Source organism: Lagenorhynchus albirostris, chromosome X, assembly GCF_949774975.1.
Source record: "Lagenorhynchus albirostris chromosome X, mLagAlb1.1, whole genome shotgun sequence".
NCBI classification, from domain to species: domain Eukaryota; kingdom Metazoa; phylum Chordata; class Mammalia; order Artiodactyla; family Delphinidae; genus Lagenorhynchus; species Lagenorhynchus albirostris.
Window position 1 is genome coordinate 28,090,135 of NC_083116.1, and position 13,660 is coordinate 28,103,794.

Consider the following 13,660-nt stretch of genomic DNA (forward strand, 5'->3'; position numbering starts at 1 on the left):
GGGTTGTGTTGTGTTTCTTTGCCTATTTGCACATCTAGTTATTTTAATTGGATGCCAGGCACTGTCAGTTTTACCATTTGGGTCTTGGATATTTTTGTACTTCTGTGAATCTTCTTGAGCTTCCTAGTGTTGATTATTTTCTGCTACTCCAGCAAGACCTATCTGTCTACTCTACTCAATGCCCTGTGAATCATGAGGTTTTCTATTCTGGCTGGTGGGAACAGGCACTATTCCTGGCCTTATGTGAGCACCGGGCATTCTTCAAATTCTTTCAGATAGTTCTTTTCTGTGTGAGTTATTTTCCTCATGTGAATGCACTGCTTAGTTTTCTGCTTAACACTCGAGGGGCACCATCTGCAGATCTTTGGAGGTCTGCCTCTGTGCAATTCTCTCCTCTCTGGTATTCTTTTGTATGTGCTCCAGTTGCCTTGGAGTCTCCAGATGCTCAGCTGTGCCTACTCAATCTAGGAAGTCTGCCAGGCTGCCTTGGTTTCCCCTTTTTGGTAGACAGGCTCGATTCATGGACCTGTTACAGTAGTGCAGGGCCCCAAGCTCCAAAAGGGCCCATGTTTGGATTTAATGCTCTGTGGCCACCATCTTGAAATTCATAATAATCTTATATTTGTGTTTTGTAAGTGAAATCCTGTGGTGCAACAGAGCATACACTGGGGGCTTGGAGCCAGGGTTCACATGTGGCCCTTCCTCTCTCTGTCTCACTGCCTCTTTGGATAGGTTCTTGCTAACCACTCTCCTATCTCTGGCACCTCAGCTTCCTCCCTCGTCCCCCGCCCAGCAACTAATGATACCCTCTCTCTCCAGTGGGGGCTTGGGCATGGGCACAGGGAGAGTCAGAATCAGATGCCTATTTCTGTGGAATCTCAGGGTGGGGCATGGTGGCAACCATCCCTGCCCCAAGCTGGCAGTTCCACAGTACATTCAACAGGAGATTCAGCTGGGATGAACCTCTTGCCTACTTTCTTCCAGTTACCTACCCATCCTGGCACAGAAGTTGTAATACTCTTTGGGGCTGCCTAAACCACAGTGGTTTGGGGTGTCAGACCCATGGGAAGTGGAGATTTCTGGCTCGTCTTCCTGGGGGCACTGATTCAGCTGGTGGCATGAGGGAGAAGCCAACAGCTGGTTTGCTGCAAGCGTGTGTGTGCATGCCTTGTCAGAGGGCACAGCTTCTGGGTACCTCTGAGGGTCTGCACTTGCCCTTCAAGTATCCCATGTCTGAGGGAATGTAACATTAAATAGCACATAAAAACCACCATGATGGGTTAAGAGAGAGAATGTGGAAGAAAGGAAAACATTTTTCCTTTTTTCTTAAATTTATTTATTTATTTATTTTTGGCTGAGTTGGGTCTTTGTTGCTGCGTGCAGGCTTCCTCTAGCTGCGGTGAGTGGGGGCTACTCTTAGTTGCGGTGTGCGGGCTTCTCATTGCAGTGGCTTCTCTTGATGTGGAGCACAGGCTCTAGGCACATGGGCTTCAGTAGTTGCGGCTGGTGGGTTCTAGAGCTCAGGCTCAGTAGTTGTGGTGCACGGGCTTAGTTGCTCCGCGGCATGTGGGATCTTCCCACACCAGGGCTTGAACCCGTGTCCCCTGCATTGGCAGGCGGATTCTTAACCACTGCGCCACCAGGGAAGCCCTTTTCCTGCCTTTTGAATAAGGGCTTTTACTTTTTCATTTTGTACTGGGCTTTGCAGCTTATGTAGCCGCTCTCGATCAGAGGACTCACCTTATTTTTTAACCATCTTTCAGGGATCACTTTTTCTTCATTGCCTGATGTATCTTAAAAAATCATTGTTTCATGAATTTTGTACTTTTTTTCTCTCTCTTTTTTGCTTGTTTCAGGCAGAGGGTGAATTCAGTCCTTGTTACTCCACCTTGGCTGGAGGCAGAAGTCTTCTACATTTCCATACGTTTATCTTGAGTATTATGCATTAGTATTGTGCATAAGTATTATGCAACTGCATAAGAAAGAGTTCAATATCAGATTAATGGCAAGCTAAACTAATAGTAATATTTGGAATTCTTAGGGATAAACACATCAGAAATGGGTACAAATCTCATTAAAATGCAAAACATATAACTCAGGGAAATCATTTCAAAAAATTTGACCAGAATCTGTCCTCAGGCTTTAATATCTGCCCCAGTGCCCTGGGACCCTCCCAGCTAGCCCTGGGTTCCAGGATAGCATATAAAGAGTTAATCCACAAATGGGTCATTCTGTTCAATTTCCCTAAAGACACAAGCTGGCAATTAATCATATAAGACCAATTTGTCATCAGATCAATTGTCCGAAGGTCTCATAATCCAGAACACAGTGTTTTGAAAGGACACACGAAATCTATCATGCCCCCACATAGCCTAGCCAGGATTGCATTTGAGGAGTACAGGTCAGTGATGGACAGTTTTCGCTGGACAAATTAGGAATGTCACCAAAAGGCCAGTGCGGTGGGAAGTGCCTAGTAGCTGGGGGACAAAATCCAATGGCCAGGGCCTCTGCTGCTGCTGCTTCCCTTCCTCATCCCACCAAAAGAGCACACCAGCCCCTCCTCCACCTCCCCTCAGGCACACGCTCCTTGGCCATTAAGAATGTCCAACCCTTGCAAAGGCTCCAACCATTAGCGTTTAACCAATCTATGAAGAAGTAAAATTATGGTGAGCTGGAAAGAGCACTGCACTTAGAAATAAAAGATTTGAGTTTAGGGAGTTCCCTAGGGGTGGCCTAGTGGTTAGGATTCCAGGCTTTCACTGCCATGGCCTGGGTTCAATCCCTGGTCAGGGAACTGAGATCCCACAAGCTGTGAGGTGCAGCAAAAAAAGAAGATTTGAGTTTACTTCTCTATCACTACCTAATGGTGGGACCTTGAGCATTTCTGGGCTTCCCTGTCTTCATCTGAAGATGGGGAAAATAATTTTCTTACCTTCATTTGCATGATTGTTGTGAGGATGAAATTAGATAATAGGGAAAACTTGGTGTAGTGTAAAGAGCATGTTGGATTCAACAAAATTATGCTTCCAATTCCAATATAAACACTTTATAGTTGTGTGACTTTAGGGAAGTTACTTAACCTTTCAGAGCCATAGTTTCCGAATCTGTAGAATGGGATAATATCTGTCTCACAGAGACGTTGTGAGGATTAAGTGAGTTCCAAAGTGCCTGACCTCTAAAAAGCACTCAAGAAATTATAATAAATTATAAAATCTAGATAATATTTTGTAAAATTCTATACAAATGGAACAAGGAGATATGCAATGGGAGGAACTTGCTTTTTTTTTGTAAAGGCTGTAGCCCTTTTTCATAAAGATTGATTATCCTGGTTCTTTGCCATAACGTCTTTTTTTCCCATAACATCTTTAAATTCAAGATTTCACAATAATAGTTTTCAGAGAAGCTCTGATAGTAGTGTCATAAAAGGATTGAAAAATGACTTCCGGAAAGTGGGCAAAGACCTCTAGCTCTCCCCAAAATAAGGTGCTCTAGGAACTAGCTTAGGACACTGATTTCCTCAGACAAAATACATAGTTCTTGACTTTTTTGGCCTCCATAGACTCATCATTGTTCACATGTTACATGATCTAGTGTTTGCCCATCAGAATGTTTACTATTCTTCAACTATTCATGTATATTTTTGTGCAGCACTTGTAATTTTCATATTCTAATTTCCTTTCTATTGTAACCCTACGTCACTTATTACTAGGACTTTCAACACTCTCACTGCTTTTGTATGTATCAGATATATGTTAATAATGTTCATTAAACTGCTCAAACCTAGGCAAAATCACAGCAAACACATCCAATGAATGCCAATGCCAGAGACCAAAATGACAGTCAATAAGCTGCTGGCGGCAGACAGAGTTAATGCCATTTGCCCTCCATACAGCTTTGTGGCTCTAAGAAATGTCTCAAATAGAGGAGTTTCTGTGTGTATAGGGAACTTTACTATATGCCAGGCATTATGCCAGGAGCTGAAATGCAGTCGGGAGCAAGAGAGATCTAGTGTCTGCTCTCCCCAAATTCTCAATCTAACAGAGGGTACAGATCAGGAAAGGGCAGCTGCCATGCAGTGTGATGAAATGATGGGGAGCTATGGAAGCCCAGAGGAAGGTCACCTAAGCCAGACTTGCAGAGCAGAGAAGACTTGTGGAGGAAGTGAAGTCTAAGCTGAGACCAGAAAGAGAAGTAGGATTGAGTCAGGTAAAGATGGAGGAAAGAGGGTCCTATGCAAGGAACATGACCTGTTCAGGGAACTGTATTTCAGTCCTGCTGGATGCAAATTGTGATGAGAAAGGCTGCAGAGGGAAGCCAGAGCCAGGCCACACAGGGCCTTATAAACCATGGGGAGGGAGTGAGGAGTAGTTGGGTGCTCTGGAAGGAGACACTTGGAGTCTCAGCTGTTTATTCTATTGATACTTAGTAGTGTGAACTTGGACAAGTTATTTAAGATTTTAAGCCTCAGTTTCCACATGTGTAAAATGAGGACAATGCTCTAATAATACTTCATAGGCTTGGTTAAGTGTTCATGAGATAGCACACATACCTAACACATAGAATGTGCTTAATAAATATTAGCAATTATTATTTCTATCTTATTTCATCTAATATGAACTTGACATATATTGGCTGGTTGGAAAATTTCTGGTCTCATAGATTTGTATAGGATATATGTATGTATGTATATACATAAATACACACATACGTACACATATCTATTTTCAAATTATATTTTTTTCTTCATTTTGTTGATTATGAAACAAGTTTTATATATTGATATACTCCTATTTGGCCTCCCTTTCTTTTCTGATTTGTCTTCCATGGCTTTATATCTTAAACATTATCATGCCTTCAGCGATAGTATCTTCTGTCTGCCTCAGTCTTTTTGAAACTTGCTGCTTCTGTGTCTTCCTACTCTTTGCATCTAAATTGATAGCCTTGGGAACGAGCGCCCTCTGGCTTTCATCTTGTGTCAGTTCAAGAGACAATGTCCCATTAACTGTGATCTACAGTCCCTGTGATCTGCGGTTTCTGCTTATGTGCAGAAACCCTCAGTCCCAGAGAACGTGAAGGCTGTTAAAGCTGCAGGTTTCACAATACAAAACCTCTGGCTATTATAAAATTGTCCTTGGCCTTGAATTTTCAAAGGTATCACACAGCTACTTATTAACCTATATTTCACGTTATTGTATCCGTACACAAAGATTGTTACATATAAAGAGACTTTCCTAGAAGAAAAGGTAAAAAGATTTGGAGACCTGGAATCGAGACCTATGTATCAACTATTACTGTGTGGCCTTGGAAAAGTCCTTCTCCCAACTAGGCCTCCCATTTTTCAAATGAAAAAGTTAGACAAGATCCATGTTTCGCGGAATATGCTTTGTAGAATACTCTATTAATTTTGAGGTATCACATACACACAATCGAGAGAGGAGAGGCTACATTATCAAATAAATTTGGAAAATGGGGTGTTAAACAAAATAAAAGTGTTTCTTGACTGTAGGAGTTCTCACATTTTGCAGTGCTAATACAGTACGTGTTCTGAATTTGCAAGACATGACTATAGATTCCCACTGTCAGTTGACTGCAGAACCCTTTGCTGGAAGAGCATCTTGCAATGCCAATATTCTACGAAAAATATTCTTGAAAATGCTGGTCTATGCAGTAATTTAATTTGGTGAATCTTCCTGATCACCAAAGACAAGGTCAGGCAAGCAATGTGCTAATGTTAGGATGCCAAGTCAGTGATAAAGTCTGACAACAATCACGAACATAGCCTAATAATAATAAAAACGATAATGATATTTATCAATAATTCAATAATGGTTATTGAGTGCTAGATAAGCCAAGGCACTGTGCCAAGTGCCTTATACATGTTATCTCATTTTATCCTCACAACAACTCAAAGAGTTTCTGTTATTTTCCCATCCTAAAGATGAGGAAACTGAGTTTGAGAAAGATCAAATAAGTTACTTAAGGTCAGAAAGCTACTAAATTTCAGAGCTGGGATTGAAGCCCTGGCCAGCTGCTGCCAAAGGAAATGTGCTAAGTATGCTATACTTACGGTGATAATATAACTTCTTGTCCAAACCAAGACACTTTTGAGAGTGAAGGGAACTCTAAAAATAACCTTATAATTTTTGAAATATTAACTTTTCCACCAAACTGATTTAATTATATTGGAGTGCAAAACCCAGGGTCAAAAAGAAAATCCTTTTTTAAAAAATGAAAACTCTACTTGTGTATATTAAAGCAAGATGTAAGTTATTGATATTGATTATCTGAACATTTAAAAATAGCATAAGAAGACTTCCCTGGTGGTCCACTGGTTAAGACTCTGTGTTTCCACGGCAGGGGGCGCAAGTTTGATCCCTGGTGGGGGAACTAAGATCCCACATGCCACACAGCATGGCCAAAAAAAAAATCTTTTAACTCCCCTGGTGGCACAGTGGTTAAGAATCCACTTGCCAACGCAGGGGACACGGGTTCGATCCCTGGTCTGGGAAGATCCCACATGCCACGGAGCAACTAAGCCCATGCGCCACAACTACCGAGCCTGTGCTCCAGAGCCCACAAGCCACAACTACTGAGCCCACGTGCCACAATTACTGAAGCCTGCATGCCTAGAGCCTGTGGTCCACAACAAAAGAAGCCACCGCAATGAGAAGCCCACACACTGCAATGAAGACTAGTCCCCACTCGCAGCAACTAGAGAAACCCAGCACGCAGCAATGAAGACCCAACGCAGCCAAAAAATAAAATAAATAAAAAAAAATAAAAATAGTGTAAGTAGAGTAATTAATATTGGTTCATGTTCAAATAGTCTGATCAGTTTCTTAGTCCTGCCTTTTATAATGCATCATTGGTATCTTCGTGAAGAATGTATTTTTTCAATATGGTATTATTATTTTTAAATTTTTTAAAGTGTCTGCAATAATTTTCAAACTTGCATTTGATGGTTAAGAAATTTCAAATTGTTCATGCTTTCAACTGGCTCATTTCTGTAAACCACCCTATTTTTCCTTTTTTAACATACTATCTAATTTTTTATTTTTTTATTGAAGTATAGTTGATTTACAATATTATGTTAGTTTCAGGTGTACAGCACACATAGTGATTTGGTATTTTTATAGGTTATACTCCATTAAAAGCTATTACAAAATGATGGCTATAATTCCCTGTATTGTACAATATATCCTTGTTGTTTATTTTATACATAATAGTTTATACCTCTTAATCCCATACCTCTGTCTTGCCCCTCCCCCCTTCCCTCTTCCCACTGGTAACCACTAGTTTGTTCTCTATATCTGTGAGTCTATTTCTGTTTTGCTATATACATTCTTTTATTGATTCATTTCCACATATAAGTGATATCATACAGTATTTGTCTTTGAGTTATTTCACTAAGCATAATAATCTCTAGGTCCGAGGAAACTTACACAAGCCTCTTAGATAGCCTCATCCACCAGAGGGCAGACAGCAGAAGCAAGAAGAAAAACAATCCTGCAGCCTGTAGAACAAAATCCACATTCACAGAAAGATAGACAAGATGAAAAGGCAGCAGGCTATGTACGAGATAAAGGAACAAGATAAACCCCAGAAAAACAACTAAATGAAGTGGAGATAGGCAACCTTCCAGAAAAAGAATTCAGAATAATGATAGTGAAGATGATCCAGGACCCCGAAAAAAGAATGGAGGCAAAGATCGAGAAGATGCAAGAAATGTTTAACAAAGACCTAAAAGAATTAAAGAAAAAACAAACAGAGATGAACAATAAAATGACTGAAATGAAAACTACACTAGAAGGAATCAAAAGCAGAATAACTGAGGCAGAAGAACGGATAAGTGACCTGGAATACAGAATTGTGGAATTCACTGCTGCACAACAGAATAAAGAAAAAAAGAATGAAAAGAAATGAAGACAGCCTAAGAGACCTCTGGGACAACATTAAACGCAACAACAGTCTCATTATAGTGGTCCCAGAAGGAGAAGAGAGAGAGAAAGGACCAGAGAAAATATTTGAAGAGATTATAGTCGAAAACTTCCCTAACATGGGAAAGGAAATAGCCACCCAAGTCCAGGAAGCTCAGAGAGTCCCATACAGGATAAACCCAAGGAGAAACACACCAAGACACATAGTAGTCAAATTGGCAAAAATTAAAGACAAAGAAAAATTATTGAAAGCAGCAAGGGAAAAACGACAAATAACATACAAGGGAACTCCCATAAGGTTGTTCAGCTGATTTCTCAGCAGAAACTCTACAAGCCAGGAGGGAGTAGCATGATATACTTAAAGTGATGAAAGGAAAGGACCTACAACCAAGATTACTCTACCCGGCAATGATCTCATTCAGATTCAATGGAGAAATCAAAAGTTTAACAGACAAGCAAAAGATAAGAGAATTCAGCACCATCAAACCAGCTCTACAACAAATGCTACAGGAACTTCTTTAAGTAGGAAACAAAAGACAAGAAAAGGACCTACAAAAACAAACCCAAAACAGTTAAGAAAATGGTAATAGGAACATACATATTGATAATTACCTTAAACGTGAATGAATTAAATGCTCCAACCAAAAGACACAGACTCACTGAATGGATACAAAAACAAGACCCATATATATGCTGTCTATAAGAGACTCACTTCAGACCTAGAGAAACATACAGACTGAAAGTGAGGGGTTGGAAAAAGATATTCCATGCAAATGGAAATCAGAAGAAAGCTTGGGTAGCAATACTCATATCAGATAAAATAGACTTTAAAAAAAAGAATGTTACAAGAGACAAGGAAGGATACTACATAATGATCAAGGGATCAATCCAAGAAGAAGGTATAACAATTATAAATATATATGCACCCAACATAGGAGCACCTCAATACATAAGGCAACTGCTAACAGCTATAAAAGAGGAAATCAACAGTAACACAATAATAGTGGGGGACTTTAACACCTCACTTATACCAATGGACAGATCATTCAAAATGAAAATAAATAAGGAAACAGAAGCTTTAAATGACACAATAGACCAGATAGATTTAATTGATATTTATAGGACATTCCATCCAAAAACAGCAGATTACACTTTCTTCTCAAGTGCGCACGGAATATTCTCCAGGATAGATCGCATCTTGGGTCACAAATCAAGACTCAGTAAATTTAAGAAAATTGAAATGATATCAAGCATATTTTCTGACCACAATGCTATGAGATTAGAAATGAATTAGAGGTAAAAAAAAAAACGGAAAAAGCACAAACACATGGAGGCTAAACAATACGTTACTAAATAACCAAGAGATCACTGAAGAAATCAAAGAGGAAATCAGAAAATACCTAGAGACAAATGACATGAAAACACGAAGATCCAAAACCTATGGGATGCAGCAAAATCAGTTCTAAGAGAGAAGTTTATAGCTATACAAGTCTACCTCAAGTAACAAGAAAAATCTCAAATAAACAATCTAACCTTACACCTAAAGAAACTAGAGAAAGAAGAACAAACAAAACCCAAAGTTAGCAGAAGGAAAGAAATCATAAAGATCAGAGCAGAAATAAATGAAATAGAAACAAAGAAAACAATAGCAAAGATCAATAAAACTAAAAGCTGGTTCTTTGAGAAGATAAACAAAATTGATAAACCATTAGCCAGACTCATCAAGAAAAAGAGGGAGAGGACTGAAAGCAGTAAAATTAGAAATGAAGGGCTTCCCTGGTGGCACAGTGGTTGAGAGTCCACCTGCTGATGCAGGGGACACGGGTTCATGCCCCAGTTCGGGAAGATCCCACATGCCGTGGAGCGGCTGGGCCCGTGAGCCATGGCCACTGAGCCTGCGCGTCCGGAGCCTGTGCTCCGCAACGGGAGAGGCCACGACAGTGAGAGGCCCGCGTACCGCAAAAAAAAAAAAAAAAAAAAAATTAGAAATGAAAAAGGAGAAGTTACAACAGACACTGCAGAAATACAAACCATCCTAAGAGACTACTAAAAGCAATTCTATGCCAATAAAATGGACAACCTGGAAGAAATGGACAAATTCTTAGAAAGGTATAACCTTCCAATACTGAACCAGGAAGAAATAGAAAATATGAACAGACCAATCACAAGTAATAAAATTGAAACTGTGATTAAAAATCTTCGAACAAACAAAAGTCCAGGACCAGATGGCTTCACAGGTGAATTCTATCAAACATTTAGAATGTTTGATAGAATGTTTGATAGAATCCAAAACAATCCTTCTCAAACTCCTCCAAAAAATTGCAGAGTAAGGAACACTCCCAAACTTATTCTATGAGGCCACCATCGCCCTGATACCAAAACCAGAGAAAGATACTGCAAAAAGGAAAATTACATACCAATATCACTGCTGAATATAGATGCAAAAATCCTCAACAAAATACTAGCAAACAGAATACAATGTACATTAAAAGCATCAGACACCATGATCAAGTGGGATTTATCCCAGTGATGCAAGGATTCTTCAATATACACAAATCAATCAGTGCGATACACCATATTAACAAATTGAAGAATAAAGACCATATGATCATCTCAATAGATGCAGAAAAAGTTTTTGACAAAATTCAACACCCATTTATGATAAAAACTCTCCAGAAAGTGGGCATAGAGGGCACCTACCTCAACATAATAAAGGCCATATACGACAGACCCACAGCAAACATCATTCTCAATGGTGAAAAACTGAAAGCATTTCCTCTAAGATCAGGAACAAGACAAGGATGTCCACTCTCACCACCATTATTCAACATAGTATTGGAAGTCCTAGCCACGGCAATCAGAGAAGAAAAAGAAATAAAAGGAATCCAAATTGGAAAAGAAGTAAAACTGTCACTGTTTGCAGGTGACATGATACTATACATAGAGTATCCTAAAAATGCCACCAGAAAACTACTAGAGCTAATCAATGAATTTGGTAAAGTTGCAGGATACAAAATTAATGCACAAAAATCTCTTGCATTCCTATACACTAATCATGAAAAATCTGGAAGAGAAATTAAGGAAACACTCCCACTTACCATTGCAACAAAAAGAATAAAATACCTAGGAATAAACCTACCTAGGTAGATAAAAGACCTGTATGCAGAAAACTATAAGACACTGATGAAAGAAATTAAAGATGATACCAACAGATGGAGAGATATACCATGTTCTTGGATTGGAAGAATAAATATTGTGAAAATGACTATACTACCCAAAGCAATCTACAGATTCAATGCAATCCCTATCAAATTACCAATGGCATTTTTTACGGAACTAGAACAAAAATCTTAAAATTTGCATGGAGACACAAAAGACCCTGAATAGCCAAAGCAGTCTTGAGGGAAAAAAACGGAGCTGGAGGAATCAGACTCCCTGACTTCAGACTATACTACAGAGCTACAGTAATCAAGACAATATGGTACTGGCACAAAAACAGAAACATAGATCAATGGAACAAGATAAAAATCCCAGAGATAAACCCACACACCTATGGTCGACTAATCTATGACAAAGGAGGTAAGGATATTAAATGTAGAAAAGACAGTCTCTTCAATAAGTGGTGCTGGGAAAACTGGACAGCTCCATGTAAAAGAATGAAATTAGAACACTCCTTAACACCATACACAAAAATAATCTCAAAATGGATTCGAAACCTAAATGTAAGACCGGACACTATAAAACTCTTAGTGGAAAACAGAGGAAGAACACTCCTTGACATAAATCACAGCAAGATCTTTTTTGGCCCACCTCCTAGAGTAATGGAAATAAAAACAAAAATAAACAAATGGGACCTAATGAAACTTAAAAGCTTTTGCACAGCAAAGGAAACCATAAACAAGACGAAAAGACAATCCTCAGAATCGGAGAAAATATTTGCAAATGAAGCAAGTGACAAAGGATTAATCTCCAAAATATATAAACAGCTCATGCAGCTCAATATTAAATAAACAAACAACCCAATCCAAAAATGGACAGAAGACCTAAATAGACATATCTCCAAAGAAGACATACAGATGGTCAAGAAGCACATGAAAAGCTGCTCAACATCACTAATTATTAGAGAAATGCAAATCAAAACTACAATGAGGTATCACCTCACACCAGTTAGAATGGGCATCATCAGAAAATCTACAAACAACAAATGCTGGAGAGGGTGTGGAGAAAAGGGAACCCTCTTGCACTGTTGGTGGGAATGTAAATTGATACAGTCACTATGGAGAACAGTATGGAGGTTCCTTAAAAAACTACAAATAGAATTACCATATGATCCAGCAATCCCACTATTGGGCATATACCCAGAGAAAACCGTAATTCAAAAAGACACACACACCCCAATGTTCCTTGCAGCAGTATTTACAATAGCCAGGTCATGGAAGCAACCTAAATGCCCATTGACAGACGAATGGATAAAGAAGATGTGGTACATATATACAGTGGAATATTACTCAGCCATAAAAAGGAACGAAATTGAGTCATTTGTTGAGACGTGGATGGATCTAGAGACTGTCATACAGAGTGAAGTAAGTCAGAAAGAGAAAAACAAATATCGTATATTAACACATGTAGGTGGAACCTAGAAAAATGGTACAGATGAACCAGTTTGCAGGGCAGAAGCTGAGACGAACAAACGTATGGACACCAAGGGGGGAAAGCCGCGGGGGGGTGGGGTTGGTGGTGGGCTGAATTGGGCGATTGGGATTCACATGTATACACTGATGTGTATAAAACTGATGACTAATAAGAACCTGCTGTATAAAAAAATCAATAAAATTCAAAAAAAATTATGAAAATCGGAGCACAAAATTGTATTTAGGGTATTGGCCCAGTTGATATTATATGCATTTTCTGGGCATTATATGTTGAAGAAAGTCTGAAGGGACATAAAGGTTATTAATAGCTGTGTGATGAAATTATAGATCTTTTCCCCTTCTTTGAAACTGTATGTATTTTCCAATTTTTCTTTAATAAACATGTATTACTTTTGTAATTAGGATTCAAACTTTTAATAGCATTTTGTTGGAACACAGCAGATATCTTCTTTCTGGTGTTTCATTGGCATATCTGTCTCTACAGAAAAAAAATAATCTCTAGGTCCATCCATGTTACTGCAAATGGAACCTACTCCCCCACCTGCAATATACACATCCATGCTCACCCTTGGTTTTTTGGGGTTTTTTATGCGATACGCGGGCCTCTCACTGTTGTGGCCTCTCCCGTTGCAGAGCACAGTCTCCGGATGTGCAGGCTCAGCGGCCATGGCTCACAGGCCCAGCCGCTCCGTGGCATGTGGGATCTTCCCGGACTGGGGCACGAACCCACGTCCCCTGCATCGGCAGGCAGACTCTCAACCACTGCGCCACCAGGGAAGCCCCCAATCCTTTTTTAGGGATACATTCCAATGCCTTCCTGTTTTTGCTGTTATTTGCTGAGAGCTTCAAAAGCCAAAGAGATTGTTTTTTAGGACTCTATTTGTTGAATATTTTCATTAAATATTTCCAACTGATGTTGAATAAAATAACCCCAAATTCAGAGAACTCTGTAAAAAGTTCAATACCACTGTAGGACACTTAGGTGGACTGACAAAGTGGTTCTTCAAAAGCACAAACATTTCTAACGTCTGACTGACGATGGAGGGCAAAGCGAGAAAGCATATGCTGGGT